Source organism: Rhinopithecus roxellana, chromosome 6 (assembly GCF_007565055.1).
Source record: "Rhinopithecus roxellana isolate Shanxi Qingling chromosome 6, ASM756505v1, whole genome shotgun sequence".
In the NCBI taxonomy this organism is placed as follows: domain Eukaryota; kingdom Metazoa; phylum Chordata; class Mammalia; order Primates; family Cercopithecidae; genus Rhinopithecus; species Rhinopithecus roxellana.
The window spans coordinates 133,823,924-133,844,697 of record NC_044554.1 but is presented as its reverse complement, the minus strand read 5'-3'; positions in this window follow the sequence as shown (position 1 = coordinate 133,844,697).

Here is a 20,774-nt window from a genome sequence, read left to right as displayed (position 1 = left end):
TTCTTGCTTTGGAAGCTTCCTCTCAGGGGTGTACTCCACCCTGTGAGGTGTGGGGTGTCAGACTGCCCCTGGTGGGGGATGTCTCCCAGTTAGGCTACTCAGGGGTCAGGGACCCACTTGAGCAGGCAGTCTGTCCCTTCTCAGATCTCAACCTCCGTGTGGGGAGATCCACTGCTCTCTTCAAAGCTGTCAGACAGAGTTGTTTGCGTCTGCAGAGGTTTCTGCTGCTTTTTTTGTTGTTGTTGTTTAGCTGTGCCCTGTCCCCAGAGTTGGAGTCTACAGAGACAGGCAGGTTTCCTTGAGCTGCTGTGAGCTCCACCCAGTTCGAGCTTCCCAGCAGCTTTGTTTACCTACTTAAGCCTCAGCAATGGCGGGTGCCCCTCCCCCAGCCTCGTTGCTGCCTTGTGGTTAGATCGCAGACTGCTGTGCTAGCAATGAGGGAGGCTCCGTGGGCGTGGGACCTTCCTGGCCAGGTGTGGGATATAATCTCCTGGTGTGTCTTTTTGCTTAAAGCGCAGTATTGGGGTGGGAGTTACCCGATTTTCCAGGTGTTGTGTGTCTCAGTTCCCCTGGCTAGGAAAACGGATCCCCTTCCCCCTTGCGCTTCCAGGTGAGGCGATGCCTCGCCCTGCTTCAGCTCTCGCTGGTCGGGCTGCAGCAGCTGACCAGCACCGATTGTCTGGCACTCCCTAGTGAGATGACCCCAGTACCTCAGTTGAAAATGCAGAAATCACTGGTCTTCTGTGTCACTCGCGCTGCGAGTTGGAGACTGGAGCTGTTTCTATTCGGCCATCTTGCCAGCACCGCAATTTTTTTTTTTAACTATTAGAAACTTTAGTTTGTCTAACAGTTTTTTTTTTTGATGATGTCTTGCTCTGTCGCCCAGGCTGGAGTGCAGTGGCATGATCTCGGCCCACTGCAAGCTCCACCTCCCGGGTTCATGCCATTTTCCTGCCTCAGCCTCCCCAGTAGCTGGGTCTAACAGACACCTGCCACCACGCCCAGCTATTTTTTTTTGTATTTTTAGTAGAAATTGGGTTTTACCGTGTTAGCCAGGATAGTCTCGATCTCCTGACCTTGTGATCCGGCTGCCTCAGCCTCTCAAAGTGTTGGGATTACAGGCGTGAGCCACTGCACCTGGCCATTGTTGGTATTTTGATATAGATTGCATTAAATCTGATGATCACTTTGGGTAGTATAGCCATTTTAGCAACATAAGTTCTTCTAATTCAGGAATACATGATACCCTTTCGTTTATTTGTTCTTATTCAGTTTTTTTCATTAACATTTTATAGTTTTCACCTTCTTGGTTAAGTTTATACCTAAGTATCTTGTTTTTATTGTGAAATTGTTTTCTTGATCTCTTTTTCAAATGGTTTGCTATTGGTATACACAAATGCTACTGTTTTGTATGTTGACTTTGTATCCTTCAGCTTTACTGAATTCATTTATAGTTCTGTTTTTTGGTGGCATTTTTAGAGTTTTCTTTTTTTAACTTTTATTTTAAGTTCAAGGGTACATGTGAGGGTTTGTTACATAGGTAAACTTGTGTCATGGGGGTTTGTTGTACAAATTATTTCATCACACAGGTATTAAGCCCAGTACTGATTAGTTATTTTTCCTGGTCCTTCTCTCCTTTCTCCCACTCTCCACCCTTCGATAGGCCCCAGTGTGTGTTGTTCCCCTTTTTGTGTCAATGTGTTCTCATCATTTAGCTCCCACTTGTAAGTGAGGACATGTGGTATTTGGTTTTCTGTTCCTACATTAGTTTGCTAAGGATAATGGCCTCTGACTCCATCCATGTCCCTGCAAAGGACATGATCTCATTCTTTTTTATGGCTACATAGTATTCCATGGTAGATATGTACTACATTTTCTTTATGCAGCCTATCACTAATAGGCATTTAGGTTGACACTGCATCTTTGCTTTTGTGAATAGTGCTGCAATGAACATATGTGTGCATGTGTCTTTATAATAGAATGATTTATTATCTTTTGGGTCTAGTAATGGGATTGCTGGATTAGGTGGTAGTTCTGTTTTTAGGTCTTTGAGGAATTGCCACACTGTCTTCCACAGTGGTTGAACTAATTTACACTTCCACTAACAGTGTATAAGCATTCTTTTTTCTCCACAACTTTGCCAGCATCTGTTATTTTTTGATTTTTTAATAATAGCCATTCTGAATGGTGAGAGATGGCATCTCATTGTGGTTTTGATTTGCATTTCTCAAATGATCAGTGATATTCAGCTTTATTTCACATGATTATTGGCCATATGTATGACTTCTTTTGAAAAGTGTCTGTTTATGACCTTGGCCAACTTTTTAATGGGGTTGTTTTTTGCTTATAAATGTGTTTAAGTTGCTTATAGATGCTGGATATTAAACCTTTGTCAGATGCATAGTTTGCAAATATTTTCTCCCATTGTCTAGGTTGTCTTCTCACTCTGTTGATAGTTTCTTCTGCTGTATGCAGAAAGCTCTTTAGTTTAATTAGATCCCATTTGTCAATTTTTGCTTTTGTTGTGATTGCTTTTGGTGTCTTTGTCACGAAATCTTTGCCCATGCCTAGATCCTGAATGGTATTGCCTAGGCTGTCTTCCAGGGTTTTCATAGCTTTGGGTTTCATATTTCAGTCTTTAATCCATCTTGAGTTAATTTTTGTATATGGTATAAAGAAGGAGTCAAGTTTTAATCTTCCGCATGTGGATAGCCAGTTATCCCAGCACCATTTGTTGAATAGGGTATCCTTTCCCCATTGCTTGTTTTTGTCGGGTTTGTGGAAGATCAGATGGTTGTAGGTGTGTGGCCTTATTTGTTCCATTAGTCTCTGTGTCTGTTTTTGTACCAGTACCATGCTGTTGTGGTTACTGCAGCCCTATAGCATAGTTTGAAGTCAGGTAGCATGATGCTTCCAGCTTTGTTTTTTCTTAGGATTGCCTTCACTCTTCAGGACCATTTTTGGTTCTATATGAGTTTTAAAATAGTTTTTTCTAGTTCTGTGAAGAATCTCAATGGTAGTTTGATAGAAATAGCATTGAATCTATAACTTGCTTTGGGCAGTATGGCCATTTTTACGATGTTGATTCTTCCTATCCATGAGCATAGAATGTTTTTCCATTCATTTTTGTCATCTCTGATTTCTTTGAGCAGTATGTTGTAGTTCTCCTTGTAGAGACCTTTCACCTCCCTAGTTAGCTGTATTCCCAGGTATTTTATTCTTTTTGTAACAATTGTGAATGGGATTGCCTTTCTGATTTGGCTCTTGGCTTGACTGTTGTTGGTATATAGGAATGCTAATGATTTTTGCACATTGATTTTGTATCCTGAGACTTTGCTGAAGTTGTTTATCAGCTTAAGAAGCTTTTGGGCCAAGACTATGGGGTTTTCTAGATGTAGGATCATGTCATCTGCAAACAGGGATAGTCTGACTTCCTCTGTTCCTATTTGGATGCCTTTTATTTCTTTCTCTTGCCTGATTGCCCTGGCCAAAACTTCCAACACTGTGTTGAATAGGAGTGGTGAGAGAAGGCATCCTTGTCTTGTGCCAGTTTACAAGGGGAAGGCTTCCAGCTTTTGCTCATTCAGTATGATGTTGGCTGTGGGTTTGTCAAAAATGGCTCTTATTATTTTGAAGTATGTTTCTTTAATGCCTACTTTATTGAGTTTTTTTTTTTTTAACATGAAGGGTGTTAAAAAATTTTATTGAAATTTATTTTATTTTAGTGAATTTTATTGAAATTTTATTGAAAGTCTTTTCTGCATCTATTGAGATAATCATGTGGTTTTTGTCTTTAATTCTGTTTATATGATGAATCACATTTATTGATTGGCTTATGTTAAAACAATCTTGCATTCCAGGGATAAAGCCTACTTGATTGTGGTGGATAAGCTTTTGGATGGCTGCTAGATTCAGTTTGCCAAGTATTTTGTCAAGGATTTTTCATCGATGCTTATCAAGGATATTCGCTTAAAGTTTTCTTTTTTTTGTTGTATCTTTGACAGGTTTGGGATCAGGATGATGATGGCCTCATAGAATGAGTTAGAGAGGAGTCCCACCTCCTCAATTTCTTGGAATAGTTTCAGCAGGAATGGTACCAGCTCTTCTTTGTGCATGTGGTAGAATTCAGCTGTGAATCCATCTGGTCCTGGGTTTTTATTTGATTGGTAGGCTATTTATTACTGATTCATGAGTCATTCTCTCTGGTCTAGGCTCTAGGCTGTTGGGCTTGTAGTGCTACAGGCACTTGTGTGAAAGTGGTGGAATAATGGCAAGGGTTCAGAGATGGAGAGAGTCAGTTGCTACTGGCCCCAAGGGCAAGATGCATTCTAGTAGTAGATCCAGTTTCAAGATGTCACTGAGCAGTAGCAGCTTTGGCCATGGGGGTGGGCCAAGGTGGGCTGTTACTATAAGGCAATGTAGCTGCATGGACTCCTAGCTACTCTCCATTCTAAATTGAGATTCTGTGAAGACTGTGGTGATCTCTTATAGTAAGGATTGCTGGCATTTGTGGTAGCAGTGGGGACTGCTGGGGTTCTCTAACTTACCTTTTCCTCATAGGAAGAAGTTCCCCCTGGATCCAAGCTGATCCTGAAGGAAAAGAGAGTGTGGCAGAGGGAGGATGCCTCACTCCTCTCTCTATGGTGCTATCCTGGGTTTCAGTGCTCCACAGAGCTTTTGCCATTCCCCTGGTGCTCTTTACTTCTTTGGTCACTCTTAGTCGAAATATAGGCCCCTTTATGTGGGAAGGACAAGCACTAGGTAACTCTAGTTGGCCATCTTCCTGACCACACACTCAAGATTATTGACTGTCCTGTCATTATAAGACTCAGTTGTGGCTGCACGCAGTGGCTCACGCCTGTAATCCCAGCACTTTGGGAGGCCGAGGCAGGCAGATCACGAGGTCAGGAGATGGAGACCATCCTGGCTAACGTGGTGAAACCCTGTCTCTACTAAAAATACAAAACAATTATCCGGGCATGGTAGCGGGTGCCTGTAGTCCCAGCTACTCGGAAGGGTGAGGCAGGAGAATGGCGTGAACCCAGGATTCGGAGCTTGCAGTGAGCCAAGATCGCACCACTGCACTCCAGCCTGGGTGACAGAGTGAGACTCCATCTCAAAAAAAAAAAAAAAAAAAAAAAAAAAAAAGAAAGAAAGAAAAAGAAAAAGAAAAGAAAAGAAAAGACTCACTTATGATCTCCTTGTGTAGCTACCTTCACACCCTCCCTCCTGAAACTCTAACCCCTGGTAACCACTCCCCTGTACTCCCTCACTATAATTATGTTATTTCATGAGTGTTATATAAATGTAATTATGCACTATATATCCTTTTGAAATGGTCTTTTTTCACTCATAATTTTCTTGACTTTCATTCATATTGCTGCATGTTGTCAATAGTTTGTTCCTTTTTACTGCTGAATTGTTTTACATGGTATGTATGTACCACAGTGTACTTAATCACTCATGCATTGAAAGACATTGAATACTTTCCATGTTTTGGATATTATGAATAAAGCTCATGTCAAGGTTCATGTATGAGTTTCTGTGTAAAAAATAAGTTTTGATTTTGCTGGGATATATGCTAAAGAGTATAATTTCTGATTTGCATGGTAAGTCTATCTTTAGTTTTGAACAGAAATTGCCAAACTCTTTTCCAGCCTGGCTTTACTATTTTACATTTCTACCAGCAGTGTATGAGTAATACAGTTTTTCCACATCTTGCCAGTATTTGGTGTTATCACTACTTTTTATTTCAGTAGCCTTATAGGTGTGTAGCGATATGTCATTGTAGTTTTAATTTGCATTTCTCTAATGGCTAATGATGTTGACTATCTTTTCATGTGCTTATTTGCCATATGTATATCCTCTTTGATGAAAATTTTCTGCATATCTTTTGCCCATTTTCTAATTGGATTGTTTCTTTACTACTGAATTTTGATAGTTTTGTACATGTGGTAGATATTAATCCTTTGTTGGATACGTGGTTTGCGAATATTATCTCCTAGTCTGTATCTCTTACCAGGATCTTTTGTGGAGATGAAGATTTTAACTTTGTTGAAGTCCAATTTATCCATTTTTCATTTTATGGGACATTGGTTTTCTTTTCACCAAAACAATTATAGAGCTTGAAAGGACTTTACAAAGATTCTGCGGAACAGTGTTTTGTAAATTTTTGTTATTAAGCTTTAATTTTGAAATAATTATAGATTCAGAAGAAGTTATAAGGCTAGTACAGAGTTCCCATGGTCCACCTGGTTTCCCCCAATGGTTACTTCTTATATAACTTCAGTACAATATCGTAACCAGAAAATTGACATTGGTATAATGCGTGTATAAAATTCTGAGTTAATTTATCACACGTGTAGATTTATGTAACCACCTTATTCAAGATATAGAACTATCTCATCACCACAAAGCTCTTCCTGTTGCTACCCCTTTATTGCCACACCCACCTCCTTACATGCCCCCACACACCTAGTCTATAACCACTGGCAACCACTAATTTGTTCTCTGTCTCTACTATTTTGTCATCTCAAGAATGTGCTGTATACCCAGACTTCACCACTGTACAATATATGCACGTAAGAAACTCCCTAAACATATAACAGTACTCCCTAAACATATAATAGTAATTTTCTTTAAAGGAATGCACTAGAATTGGTATTATATAGCATATAAAGTTTTTTACATTTAAAAATTGTATAATAGTGGTGCATCTTTGGCCGGGTGCAGTGGCTCACTCCAGTAATCCCAGCACTTTGGGAGGCTGAGGCTGGCGAATCACGAGGTCAGAAGATCGAGACCATCCTGGCTAACACGGTGAAACCCCATCTCTACGAAAAATACAAAAAATTAGCCTGGTGTGGTGGCTGGCGCCTGTAGTCCCAGCTACTCAGGAAGCTGAGGCAGGAGGATGGCATGAACCCAGGAGGCTGAGCCGAGATCGTGCCACTGCACTCCAGCCTGGGTGACAGAGCAAGGCTCCGTCTCAAAAAAAAAAAAAAAAAAAAAAAAAAGTGGTGCATTTTTGGGAGATACATATGATGTTTTGATACTTGCATACAATATATAACAATCACTTCAAGGTAATTGGGATATTCAGTATATGACCCTTTGAAACTGCTTCTTTTCTTTCACTCAGCATAATGCCATTAAGATTCATTCAAATTGTTGTGTGTATCAATAATTCATTCCTTTTTATTGTTCAGTAGTATTTTGTGGTATGTATATACTACAGTTTGTTTAACTGTTCATCCCTTATAGGACATTTTGGCTGCTTCCGATTTATGGTTGTTACAAATAAAGCTGCTGTGAACAGTCACGTATGCATCTGTGTATAGGCATATGTTTTCATTCTGTGGTATAAATGCTTAGGTGGGTAATTGTTGGATGGCATAATAAGAGTATGTTTATTTTTCAAAGAAACTACCCATTTATTTTTCAGGGTAGCTGTAGCATTTTACATTCACATCAGCAATATATGAGAGACCCAGTTTCTGTGTACCCTTGCAAGTATTTGCTATTGCCATTTTTAAAAAATAACAGCTTTATTGAAATGCAATTTATGCAGTATAAAATTCACCCTTTTAAAGTGTACAATTCAGTGGTTTTTAGTACATTCACAGAGTCATTCAAGCATTACTGCTATTTAATATTAGAAGTTTCATCACTTCCAAAAAAAAATAAAAGTGACCTTTACCCATTAGCAGTCACTTTCCATCCCTTGTCCCCTCCAGCCCAGGGCAGCCACTAATCCTTCTGTTCCTATGGATGTTTCTAGTCTGAATATTTTCTATAAATGGAATTATACAATACAGCCTTTTTATCTGGCTTCTTTCACTTAGCATGATCTTTTCAAGGTTCATCCATAGCCTGTGTCAGTACTTCATTCTTTAAGTGTGAATAACACTCTATTATGTGTTTATAACACATTTTGTTTATCAGTTCATCTGATGATGGATACTTCGGTTGTTTCCACTTTTGGTTATTACGAATAATGCCAAACATTTGTGTACAAGTTTTAAGAACATGTGTGCACAAATTTTTGTGTGGATGTGTTTCCTAGGTACGTACCTGGGAGTGGAATTGATGGGTCATATGGTACCTCTATGGTTAGCATTTTGAGGAAGTTTTAAACTATTCTAAAGTCCTGTATCATTTGTGTGTTTCTACCAGCAAGGCATGAAGGTTTCAGTTTCTCTATACCCTTGCCAGCATTTGCTGTTGTCTGTTTTTTAAAAAGTATAGCTCTCCTAGTGGGTGTAAACTGATATCTCATTGTGGTTTTATTTGACTACCCTAATGACTAATGATGTTGAACAGTGTTTCATGTGCTTTTTGCTCATTTGTCTATCTTCTTGGAGAAATGTCAATTTAAATCTTTGGCACATTTAAAAATTGGGTTATATGTCTTTCTATTGTTGATTTGTAAGTGTTATTTATATATTCAGAATGCAAGTTCCTTATCAGAAATATTATTTGCAAATATTGTCTCCCATTCTATCAGCTCTTTTTTCATTTTATTGATAGTGTACTTGGAAGCACTGATGTTTTTAATTTTCATAAACTCAGATTTACTGATATTTTCTTCTTTTGCCAGTGCTTTTGGTACTGTCTAAGAAACCATTGCTTAATCGTACATCATAAAGATTTATTTCTATGTTTTCTTATAAGGGTTTCAAGGGTTTTGCTGTTACATTTTGAGTTAATTTTTAATATATGGTGTGATGTAGGGGCCCAATTTCATTTTTCAAAAAATGTGTATATCTAGTTGTTTCAGCACCATTTGTTGCAAAGGCTATGCTTTCTTTTTCTTTTTTTTTTTTTTTTTGAGGCGGAGTCTCGCTCTGTCACCCAGGCTGGAGTGCAGTGACCGGATCTCAGCTCACTGCAAGCTCCGCCTCCTGGGTTTACGCCATTCTCCTGCCTCAGCCTCCCAAGTAGCTGGGACCACAGGCGCCCGCCACCACACCCGGCTAGTTTTTTTGTATTTTTTTAGTAGAGACGGGGTTTCACCAGGTTAGCCAAGATGGTCTCGATCTCCTGACCTCGTGATCTGCCCGTCTCAGCCTCCCAAAGTGCTGGGATTACAGTCTTGAGCCACCGCGCCCGGCCAGGCTATTCTTTCCTCATTGAATTTTCTTGGCAATCTTGTAAAAAATCAATTGGTCGTAGGTACAGTGAGTTTGTTTTTGGTTCTCAATTCTATTTAATTGAGCTATATCTCTATCCTAATGCTAGTATCAGACTGTCTTGATTACTATAGCCTTGTAGTAAGTTTTGAAATCAGGAATTACAGGTATTCCAATTTTGTTCATTTTTTTCTAAGATTATTTTGGTTACTCTGGGTCCCTTGCAGTTCCATGTGAATATTAGGATCAACTTGTCAATGTTTGCAAAACAATAAAGCAACTGGGATTTTGATAAAATTATCTTAAATCTTTAGATCAATTAACAATATGAAGTCTTCCATTCCATAAATATTGGATAGCTTTCCATTTATTTCAGCATTTTGTCATATTTTCAATGATGTTTCATAGTTTTCAGTGTACAGATCTTGCATTTCTTTTGTTAAACATTCTTAAATATGTTACTGGTTTTGATATTATTGTACATGAGAATTTTTTAATTTAGTTTTTAATGGTGCATTGCTAGTGTATAGAAATACAAATGATTTATGAATATATGTACCCTGAATTTGTTTAATAGTTTTTGAATAGATTCCTTAGGATTTTCCATAAAAGATTATGCCAGGGAAGGCCTCACTGATAAGGTGGCATCTGAACAGAACATTTTAAGTGGGGGCAAGAAGGGAGTGAGAGCAGAAACCTTGAGTTGGGGCATGTTTGATGGGTCTTCAAGGCACAGTGAGGAGACTGGTGTGGTTAGTGGTGAAGGCTTTGGATTTTATCATGGGGAGGATGGGAAACTGTGAGGTGGTTGAGAGCAGAGTAGGAGTAGGGAATAATCCTCATAGCCTTGGCCCTACCTCTTTTTCCAGTCACAATTGCTGCAACCATTTCCACCTTGAATTTCACAAGTGCTTCACTGCAGGCTTGTGCCACTGGTGTAGCCTCTTATTCTGGAAGCTCCTCTGATTGAACCTGTAGTAAGAGACATCCCCTTAGACTCACACAGGTACAACAGGCTCTTGAAGCAATCCTTGATCATTGGGGGATAGACGCTAATTCTCCCCTTCTCTTCCCTTAGGTGCATGTCTCTGAGACATATTAATAATGCTCATGAAGAGGTCCCTTGGGGACAAAGCATCACTTGCTTAAGTTACACTTTCTTCTATCAACCCCACCTCTTTCCTGTTTCAGTGCCTGCACCTCATTTCTGGTCCCTGCAACCACAATCTCAAATAAAATGTGCATACAGAAGGCTTTGCCTCGTGGGCCCTAGTCAGACATGAGGACTTTGCCCTCAGGAACCCTAGGCAGACATGCACAGGCTTTAGGAGAATCTCTCTGGCTCCTGGACAGATAAGAGACTGGGGATGGGGGTGAAGAGCAAGAAGGAAGCAGAAAGAACATTTAGCCCTGATTCAGTTCACCAGGGAGAGCTGATAGCTGCTCAGCCTAGAGAAGGCTGTGAGACTACAGGGTATGGTTGGATTGGAGGCATTTTGGAGGTACAGCCAACAGAATTTGCTAATGTATTGGATGTAAAATGTAAGAGAGCTGAGTCAAGGGTGACTCCAAGTGATTGGCTGAGCTACAAGGGAATGGAATTGCTGTTGACATTGGTAGGAGCTGGATTGGGGAACTTGGTTCCAGACAATTAAGCTTGAGAATCCCATTAGGCATTCAAATAGACATTCCTTATGTTACAAATATAGAATCAGAAACCAGAAAGGGTGAAAAATCACCTACTCAAGGTCATATCAGTAAAAAACAAAAATAAAAGCAATAAGAAAGAAAAAAAGGCAAAACAAAAACGCTTATCTATGTATGTACATTAGCATATATCAATATATATTCTGAATGTCTCACTTCCTCTTTTACCTGACCTCAGTGTGTTCCCAGAAATTTTTCTAGGAGAAAAGTCTTCTAGAGCAAGCTGTGCTTGGATGTGAAATGGCCTTAGGACCAGGACGGCAGGGGAAAAGCAGCACTGAAAAGTTCTAGTGGGTGGTGATCTCAGCTGTCATTTCATGTCCTGAACATTCTTTGATTATATTATTTACTCCTCAAAACAGCTGAGAGGCAGTGGTTCAGAATCCTCATTTCCACTTGAGGGTAAAGAAGGGAGGCTCAGAAAGGCTGAGTGATGTGATTGAAGCTGTGTAATTAATAAAGTTGCTGCCTAAGTAAGGTTTTATACCCTGGTCTTCCCCAGTTCTGGTCATGCCACAGCCCCTCCCGCTTGCATGAATGTTCTGCGGAGCCATAGCCACTTCCAGGAGGAGCTCTTCCCAGCCTGGCCCAGGAACTTTGGATCCTGGAGCCTTACTCTGGCTCCTCTGCATGCTCTCTGAGAAGGATATGTGAGAGCCACTACAGAGCTGCTGGACTCGGAGCTGTGTTCCTGAGAGGGACACTGTCCACAGACATTTCTAAACTGGGATCCTTGTCTAATGTCTAATGTCTTGACAAAAACTTGCAGCTGATATGGCAAAAGATTCCTTCATTGCTATGGCATTAACTGAACAAGTGAGTTGTTCACTGGCCCAAGGCTAAGTTTAGCTGTCAGGTGCATGAAAGCTGTGAAGAGAAGATAATGCATTTTCCTCTCCAGGGAGAAGAGAAAACATGTTCTCTTCTTTCATCTGTATCAAAGTTATCAACCTAACTGTTGTCTGAGCTTAGAAAACTGAACTTAAACGTCAATGACCATTTATTCTCTTTTATATTTTTAATAAAGTGATGTATTTTTGTTTTTTTCTTTAGAGCGTTAGGAGTCTTTGTTCTGTACCTGGCATATTTGAATTTTCTGTCCTATGTGCATTATGAAATGTTTATATTATATGAATGAAAAGTTATGATCGTACGTAGGTTTAATTCTACCACTAATGTACACATAGTGTTGGCAAATGGTCAACAGCAGGCGTAAGGATGAATTGTTTGATTAGCCAATAAGAACTGAGGCACTGGGACCATCCTGGAAAATATTTGAGAATGAGACTTGGCTTCACAGGTCTGGTAAAATCTTAAGGAGAGGCAGTAGAGGAAACTATATGAAATTAAAAAATGGAGGAGAAAAGTCATTTTAACCATTTTGCTATTCAAAGCATTGGGAACTAGTTCACACCTGATACCTCCACCCAACATAGGGGATAAATGCCAGGCTTTTTTCAATGTATCTTTTTATGTTCAGTGAAGATGTACAAGTTGACACAGAAAGCCTTGAGGGTTTCTTAAACAGCAAAATAGCTCATCCCCAAGGAGAGCTATGTGACTGGGTTCCAACAGCAGTATCTTTCTGTGATGTAGGGGTTGACTTTTTGCCTCGTTAGTAAAATAAGATAATCAGTAGTTATTGCTGACAGAACTCATGGAGAGGTGGAAAGACATATGGGTACTTTTGTAAATGTCTTAGAACAATACAAGCTTCTGGCATGAATATTGTTCATTTCCAAAGGTGAGGTGAAAGCCGTGCTAGTCTGGTAAGCAGTACCTGGTCGGGGCTTACATTGGCCAGCCAGACCATTTCCTTCTCTCTCATCCACGTTCCTCATCGTCCATGTTATCCTTTTATTTAGAGGTCTTGCTGGGCATTTTCTCATAACAGGTTAGATACATATTATAACTAGGTATTGCTAACTTTGATCAATGTTTATTGTTTTCTATTTTGCAGTCCATCACCCTTCCCACCTCAGCACCATGTCATAAAAAGGGAGAAGTAGTGCTTCCATGGAGGACTTAACGTGTGCTGACTTAGCACCTCTGTGGCTGATCTTCCTCTGCCTACTCTTTATATGTTGGTTCTAAGACGCCATCATTGACTGACTTCTCTTCTTACATTAATCTCTTTCCCTGCATGATCACATCTACTCTTGTAGCTTCTGTTGATGACTTCCAAATTTGCAACCATTGAACACACACTTATTAAAAATCCTCTAAGAGGCTAGATGCTGAGATCTCAAAGGTGAGTAAGACAGTATCTCTCTAGCTGCCAGTGTGCACTCTAGACATCATCTCTCCTTGGGTGTTCAATGGGTGCACCAGAGTCAGCTTGTCCAAAACAAGCTCATCATCCTCATCCTCTGAACATGTTTTCCTCTACTACCCACTCGTTAACCACCTAGAAGAAATCCTTCATTTCTCCCTCTAAAGCCCATAACCAATTTGATATTTTTTTTCTAAAAATCTCTTGGAAGCACACAGCAGTGATTATGACTTTAGAGTGAGAATTGTCTGAGTCTGAATCTTGGTTCTACAAATTTACTCTCCATGTGATTCTGTGTCAGTTTCCTCATCTGAAGATGGGAATAATAATGGTGCCTGCCACAAAGTGACTGTTGTGAAGTTTAGAAGACTTAACCCATATAGAGGTCTTAGAACAATGCCAAGTACACAGAAAACACTCGATAACAATTATAAACATGATTATACTTATATAATTTTTGTAAATTATAATAATTTCGCAATAATGCGTAAAATTATAAATGTATATGTTTATAATATATAGGTATATTGTAAATTTATAAAGTATATTGGTATATATATGGAATCTTGACATTCATACCACAATTTTGTTTATAATATATAGAATTATAAACACTATCATAACAATTATTTTAATGCATCCTCTCTTGTTACCACCACTGCCTTAGTTTGGGCCATCCTCATCTCTCACCTGGATTATTGCAATCGCCTCCTGAATGTCTTCCCTGTCACTGGGCTTCCTGCTTCCTATCCATTTCTCACGCTACCATCAGAATTATTTTTTTAATCAAAATTTAACCATTTTACTTCTCTCCTTACATCTTTAGGAGGTTCAGAATAAAGTCTAAAGTTTTATTGTGATCTAAGAGACTCTTAGGCCCTGACTTTTACTCACTTTTCCATTTTCACTTGCTACTTCCTGTGCTCAGCTGTAACTGTTTCACATCTTCCCCACTCTCCTCCCTTACCCCCAGCCCACCTGGTAACCTTCAACTCCTTCTTGCAGACTCTTCTCAGGTGTTACATTTTCTAAGGTCCTTCCATGACCCTCTGGGTTGGGGTTAGAAATGTTTCTGTCGTGTCTGTGCTTGGGGCTCACCTCTGTCAAAGGTCTCATCATATATGGAGAGTTTGTCCCAGAATCTATTTTAATGATAAATGGGAATATGTTTAATGATAAATGGGAATATGTTTAATACCGTGACCTGTCAATCATATTGCCCTTGACTTTAATGAAGTGCCCACATTATTTTTTTAATGGAGGATTTGTCATAGGTCTGTTTCTCCATGAGATGTTAATGCCTCAAGAGGAGAGACCACTGTCCTTGTGTCCCTAGCATCTAATGCAATGACTGGCATGTACTGGGCACTCAATACCAGTTTGCCCAATGGCCTGTCACCCCATATGCCACTGGAAGACCACAGTGTGGGGGTCATGGTTCCTTAGATTGCACCACAGTAACCGTGTTGCCTACTTTGTCCCTTTCACAAGTAACCTGCCTGTCTTTTCAGATCCGCAGGGGCAGAAAGTGGGCAGGAGAGCTCCAGAAGAAGCCAGGGAGTTTGGGACGTATGTAGTGGACAGTCTTAACAATAATGAAGGCACAGATTCCTCTACTGAGCCCTTCCCAAGTTCCAGGCATGGTGCTTTATGTACATTCTCATGTATCATGGCAGTAATCCTATGGTGTGAGTACTATTGTTATGCACATTTTATATTTGGGGGCACAGAGGACTGAAATCACACTTTTCCTGGTTGGCAGAGTTGGAGTTTGGATGCAGGGCTTGCCTGCAGAAAAGCTTATGCTCTTGATCCAAACTCTGTGCAAGACCCCCTGCCCATCTGTCCTCCATGGGCACCTCCAGCCTGTCTAAGAGAGGTCTGTGTAGGAGGCTTAGAGAGGCCCCCACAGGGGTGTCTGTGGCCCAGCAGAGTGCCAGTTGGGAATGAGGTACATGTTGGAAATGCCATGCAACTTAGTAAACAGTGCTTCTGTCTTGTTAAGTGACCTGTGCAAAGAACATGTATGCACCCATTGCTAAAGCTGTGGAATGGTGGAGGCAAGGTCGGGAGGTTGAGACTGGCTAAAATGTGGGTGGAAGTGAGCAGGGTAGACAGGGTCCAAATAAGCTGTGGAGGGTCTGACCGGCAGTGCTCTGATGCGTTGAGTGAGTGATCTGTGTCCTTGCTGCCCTCTCTGCCCCTGCCTCTTTTTTTCCTCCATTCAAGCGGGGGCCTGGCCCTGTGCTCATTAACTGGGGTGGGGGGTGGGGGGCCATGTGGCAAGGCAGAAAGCAAAAATCCTGGCTTTTGTTTTCAAAGACTAAGCCATGAAGTGGGGAGAGGTTCAGGGCATGGATCATGTATCTTGGTCAGAAACATGGAGGGAGAAGGATTTCTTCCCTCCAGAAGACAGTCCTACCTGCCTGGAGTGTATGAGAACAGAGGGGTCTGAATCCTTTAGGAGTAAGGCCCTGTGCCTCTCTTCCTGGCAATGTGCTGAGAAAGGAATGCCTGTATGATTTTTCAGGTAGACCTAGCAAAAGATTCCAGGTCTCAGGAGCAGGCCAGCCTGACCTTAGCTGCACAGGGACACAGCTAGTACCAGAACTATGACACCAAAGTGGGTAGAAAAGGAGGAAGAGATACCCCAACTTCTCTTTCCACCCTCCATCTCTTGCTAATAGGATCCACTGAACAGACTCAACTAGAAGCCAGGCTGCAGGGAGGATACTGGGTGAAACAGTACATAGAACCCAGCCTCTCCAAACTTGGAACGGAGGAGAGAATGGATTTAGAGGTGGGGGCAAATGGAGAATAGTTATAAATCCAGATTTCCTCCTGCACCAAAGGGAAGCAGACATTGAGCCCTCCCTCTTAGGAGTGGAGATTTTCTAGTCTTCCTTCCTGTCATGGGGATTCTTTCCTACTCACCAATGGATGCATCCTTTGTTAATGGCCAAGGTTTTAAAATCCATACATTTAAATTTCATTTCTTTGAGCACTCTAAATTTTCTTTGAAGGCCAAAGCTATTGGTATCCTTTTCAATTTTTTTTTTCTTCATCTCACATGTAGTCAAAGAAGAATTAGAGATTCCTTGGGGGTATCTAGATTAAGATTTAAACTCCCTTATTTGATAGAAATTTAAGAATTGTGTGGGACAGAGCCTCCTGGGCTCTGGTCCCTCCTGCTTATGGAATTTTGCTTCCAATTCTTGAACTTCATACTGGTGTGAATTATGAAAAGCACAGAAGCTGGAGGGAAAATGGTATTGAGGGAAATGTTCTTATTTTCAAAATTTATTTTAAAAAAAATACCTGTTTTATTGAAAAGATAATGCATGTAATTTACACAAATGGTATCATACTTACATATTGTTCAAGAACTTGATTTTTAAAACTTAATGGTTTTTTTGAGATTTATTCTTGTTGATTGATAAATGCAGATCAATTTATTCATTTTAACTGCTATAGAGTATTCTAGGGAATGAATTAAACAGTCCATGTCAACAGGACCTTTGTAATAGATAAATTAAGTTTTGTTAGCTTTTCACAACAATAAGCAATGCTGCAGTGAACCTCCTTATACCTGGCTCCCTGGGTAGGTATGGGAAGTTCAGTGGATGATGGGTTCGAATGGGCAGCTAGAAACATTTTTCAGTAGCGTTGGCAGCTAGAAATGTAAACTTCTGTTTGCAAACTTGGTAACATTGTTAAGCACCTACTATGGATGGGGCACTATCCTAGGAAGAGGGAAACACTGAGGTGAGTAAAGGAAACACAGGCCTTGCCCTTAATGAGTGGACACTGTTGAAGGGAATACTAACACAAAATCAATGGAATCCAGTGTAAGTTCTGATCCTATCTACTATAAGTATGACTGTGGGAACAGTGAAGAAAATGTGACTAATTGCTAGGGAAAATCTGGGAAAACCCCAGAAGAAGAAACTACCAGGACTGGGACATGGAAGCTTATGGGAAGGAAGTAGATATAGCAGAGGTTCTGCAGGCAGCGACAACAGCATGGATAATCATGGGTGCGTGAAAATGAAAGACATGTCCAGGGAGGTAAATCCAGGGAATAGAAATTAAATAAAAAGAATCTTAGGAATGCTGTGGTTTTGTAGCCTATCAACCTTTCCTGTGGTCTAGGAACCACAGGAACCATTGAAACCACAGCCACCACTAAAACTCACTATCAAAGTTGTTCCAGTTCATTCTTAGACCCATCTGTTCCGTGAAAGTGGCAAAGTGGCTCCCAAATGCTGAAAGAGCTGAGAAACAAAGGATAAGGCAGAGAAATCCAGCTTGTTACTAAAGGGTTATTTATTTGGGGAACTTATGGATGGAAGTTCATGAGCAGCAAGACAAGTAGACCCTGGTACTGTTACTCCCCCGACCCAGGGCTTATATGCTGTAGGGAAAGGGGGATGTGCTCTCTTAGGGACAATTAAAGGTGACCCTTCAGAACAGGCAAGAATGCTGTGTGCATCATAGACTATGATTCGTGCCGTAACATCAAGGTTGACATGTTCTTATACTAAGGACAGTAAATAAAGTAGGAATCAGGAGGCATGCATGGGACTGGGGCTAATGAGAAGCCAACATAATGAATCAGCATCCAAGATGGAGTCACTTTTGTTTCCATATCATTATACCATGCCATTGTTTTAAAAAATTTCTTATCGAGGTCTAATTTGTTGCCTTCTGTGGTTTAAGTATATCCATTAGGTTTCTATCATAAGATGGGTTAAAAAGAACAGTGCTTTAATAATAAAGAATAAGATTTCTGCCTCTTGCATTTGCCTTGAATTGCACCCTTTTTTTGTGCAGTTATTGTCACAGTGTGTTATGTACTAGTAATAAGTGTAATTGATTGCTTTTATTACACCTATCAAATGAGGCTCTTAAGGCTCATTACTATCCAGCCTTCCTTACATTATTCTTGCCTTTCCTGGTGTTCAGGTAAATTTGTGAGTAGTTCTCTTCATTCACATAGAGTTAAAATTAAATGCCAAGAATCAAAAGCTGATTGATTCAGAATTTATTTATCAATAAATGCATTTTTTTTTTTTGAGACGGAGTCTCTCTCTGCCCCCAGGCTGGAGCACAGTGGCACGATCTCGGCTCACTGGAAGCTCCACCTCCCGGGTTCACGCCATTCTCCTGCCTCAGCCTCCCGAGTAGCTGGGACTACAGGCGCCCGCCACCTCGCCCGGCTAGTTTTTTTGTATTTTTAGTAGAGATGGGGTTTCACTGTGTTAGCCAGGATGGTCTCGATCTCCTGACCTCGTGATCCACCCACCTCGGCCTCCCAAAGTGCTGGGATTACAGGCGTGAGCCACCGCGCCCAGCAATAAATGCATTTTTAAGACTGGAGATAGACTTAGGTTTTCCAACTTGGTTCCGTTCTCCCCGTCACTTTCAGGTACACCAATCAAATGTAGATTTGGTCTTTTAACATAGCCCTGTATTTATTGGAGGCTTTGTTTGTTTCTTTTCACTCTTTTTTCTCTAATCTTGTCTTCTCACTCTATTTCATTGAGTTGATCTTCAATCTCCGATATCCTTTCTTCTGCTTGATGGATTTAGCTATTGATACTTGTGTATGCTTCACGAAGTTCTTGTGTTTTTCAGCTCCATGAGGTCATTTATGTTCTTCTCTAAACTGGTTATTCTAGTTAGCAATTCGTCTAACCTTTTTTCAAGGTTCTTAGCTTCCTTGCATTGAGTTAGAACATGCTCCTTTAGCTCGGAGGAGTTTGTTATTACCCAACTTCTGAAGCCTACTTCTGTCAATTCATCACACTCATTCTCCATCCAGTTTTGTTCCCTTGCTGGCAAGGAGTTGTGATCCTTTGGAGGAGAAGAGGTGTTTTGGTTTTTGGAGTTTTCAGCCTTTTTGTGCTGTTTTCTCCCTATCTTTGTGGATTTATCTACCATTGGTCTTTGATGTTGGTGACCTTCAGATGGGGTCTCTGAGTGGACGTCCTTTTTGTTGATGTTGATGCTATTCCTTTCTGTTTGTTAGTTTTCCTTCTAACAGTCAGGTCCCTGACTGTTCTGCAGGTCTGCTGGAGTTTGCTGGAGGTCCATTCCAGATGCTGTTTGCCTGGGTGTCACCAGCGGAGGCTGCAGAACAGCAAAGATTGCTGCCTGTTCCTTCCTCTGGAAGCTTTGTCATGGAAGGGCACCCACCAGATGCCGGCCAGAGCTCTCCTGTATGAGGTGTCTGTCGGCCCCTACTGGGAGATATTTCCTAGTGAGGATACACGGGGATCAGGGACTTGCTTAAGGAGGCAGTCTGTCCCTAATCAGAGCTTGAACACTGTGTGGGAGATCTGTTGCTCTCTTAAGAGCTGTCAGGCAGGGACATTTAAGTCTGCTGAAGCTGCACCCACAGCTTCCCCTTCCCCCAGGTGCTCTGTCCCAGGGAGATGGGGGTTTTATCTATAATTTCCTGACTGGGACTGCTGCCTTCTTTTCAGAGGTGCCCTGCCTAGAGAGGCAGTCTGGCCGCAGCAGCCTTGCTGAGCTGCAGTGGGCTCTGCTCAGTTAGAACTTCCTGGTGACTTTGTTTACACTGTGAGGGTAAAACCACCTACTCCCCACACCAAGCTTGAGCATTCCAGGTTGATCTCAGACTGCTGTGCCAGCAGGGGGAATTTCAAGCCAGTGGATCTTAACTTGCTGGGTTCCATGGGGGTGGGACCCACCGAGCCAGGGACCAGAGAGAATTTCCTGGTCTGCTGGTTGCAAAGACCATGAGAAAAGCACGGTATCTGGGCCAGAGTGTACTGTTCTTCCTGGTACAGTCTGTCAAGGCTTCCCTTGGCTAGGAACGGGAAATTCCCTGACCCCTTGCACTTCCCGGGTGAGGTGACACCCCATCCTGCTTCAGTTCGCCTTCTATGGGCTGCATCCACTGTCGAACCAGTCCCATTGAGATGAACCGGGTACCTGAGCTTCTGTGTCGATCTCACTGGGTGCTGCAGATGGGAGCTGCTCCTATTCAGTCATCTTGCCAGCAAGTCCCTGGGATTCACTTGGCTTTTACTCAAAAACAGGATGGCAGAAATTGTTGCCACCCCTTAGTATCTGTTATTCCTTTCTGTCTGTTAGTATTACAACTCCCTCTATGGGTTTTAGTAGTGTTCCAGTACAACCCATGTAATTAGGTGGAAGTATTGTGTACAACTTCTGGGACATGCCTTTCTCTTGCCTTTGGCAGCTGGAATGAACCCTGATAGAGGTGGAAGCCTGTGTGGAGGATGGTTGAGCTGTGCCACCAGCTTTGATATCTGAGAGTACTCATGGAGCAGAGCTGCCTACAGCTCTGGACTGTCCACTTACTTCTAGTCTGTTATAAAAATAAATGTCTGTCATATTTGACCCACTGAATTTTAAAGTCTTTTCATTTGTAGCTTAACCTAGAATCTAACTAAAATTCCTAACTAAAAACATATCAAATATATTTTTTAAGGATATAGATGAATATGGCAGGATGGCAGGTCAGCAGACTTTATTTTGTAGGAACTTCTAGCACAGTTTTTTCTCTAATCTGAATACCTTTTGGAGAGATTTACTCTCATTTCCCCACAATCCATACTAAGTCTTATTTTCTTAGTTCTACAGAATTCACACATTTATCTTATCCTTCTGGC